The sequence below is a fragment of the Sinocyclocheilus rhinocerous genome, unplaced genomic scaffold, assembly GCF_001515625.1.
Source record: "Sinocyclocheilus rhinocerous isolate Xijiao unplaced genomic scaffold, SAMN03320098_v1.1 scaffold9150, whole genome shotgun sequence".
In the NCBI taxonomy this organism is placed as follows: domain Eukaryota; kingdom Metazoa; phylum Chordata; class Actinopteri; order Cypriniformes; family Cyprinidae; genus Sinocyclocheilus; species Sinocyclocheilus rhinocerous.
The window spans coordinates 218-1,112 of NW_015657569.1; the positions used below are offsets into that span (position 1 = coordinate 218).

The 895-nt window shown below is 48.5% G+C and overlaps 1 non-coding gene across 1 annotated transcript; it reads left to right on the forward strand.

The window, feature by feature from the left end:
- The first annotated feature begins 482 nt into the window (after nt 1-482).
- trnad-guc (transfer RNA aspartic acid (anticodon GUC)) lies at nt 483-554 on the forward strand. Its single transcript has one exon. It is a non-coding gene; the product is annotated as a tRNA-Asp (tRNA).
- The last annotated feature ends 341 nt before the right edge of the window (nt 555-895 follow it).

An 895-nucleotide genomic window follows, 5' to 3' on the forward strand; every position in this document is an offset into this window, starting at 1 on the left:
CTCCACGGAAATCTTTAGTAAAAGGCGAAAGATTTATGCGATAATGAAGAGAAACTCGAGCTGTGTCTCCATGCCCTTGGGCCTGTGCGAGCCCTGAGGTAAACCACTACGCTCGCCAAGGGTAATCTAGGGTGTCGACACCTACCCACTTGCATTTCGTCACCCCCCTCACTCCAAATGGGAGGAGTAAAAGTCACAAAAGTCCCTTCGGTCGCCCAGTAACCACAAGCCCAATGAAGGCAATGCAATCTCTTTCTCATGCCTCCATCTGAGAACTTGGAGAAAACAATTAAACAAACAAAAGAGTCCAAATAAAACCCCTGTTACGTATAGCGTTCCAAAAGTTAAACGAACTCAGCTGATTATGGGTCCATCCGGTATTTTATGGTGTAAGGGCTGGGTCAGTGTAAGAAAAAGCCACACATTGTTTAGTGATGTAGGTGCAGTGGCTTTGGCTGGGGGCGAACTCACACATGAACAACTCCTCGTTAGTATAGTGGACAGTATCTCCCCCTGTCATGCGGAAGACCGGGGTTCGATTCCCCGAGGGGGAGAGATATTGTTTTTCTGCTACCGAACGACACATCCGAAAGGTTTTGGTGCAGCCAGAGGTTACAGAAGAAGTTCTGCTTTGACGTCAGCCCAAACCAAAGGAAATGCGTTGGAAGGCAGCTATGCTCACCACTATACCACCAACGCAGGTGGATGACACCGGCTTGCACGGTCAGTAAGAAAGAACGCTCAACGTGAGTCGCAGATAGGGCTAGAGGAGCTGATTCGATCTATGTTTGGGTCAGGCACTAAAGAGAGCAAGTCCAGGGTTTGGATCCCATCACGTAAAAGAAAGCGGTGTCTTTCCGTGCTGGTTACATAAATGTGACACAGGAACCGCAAA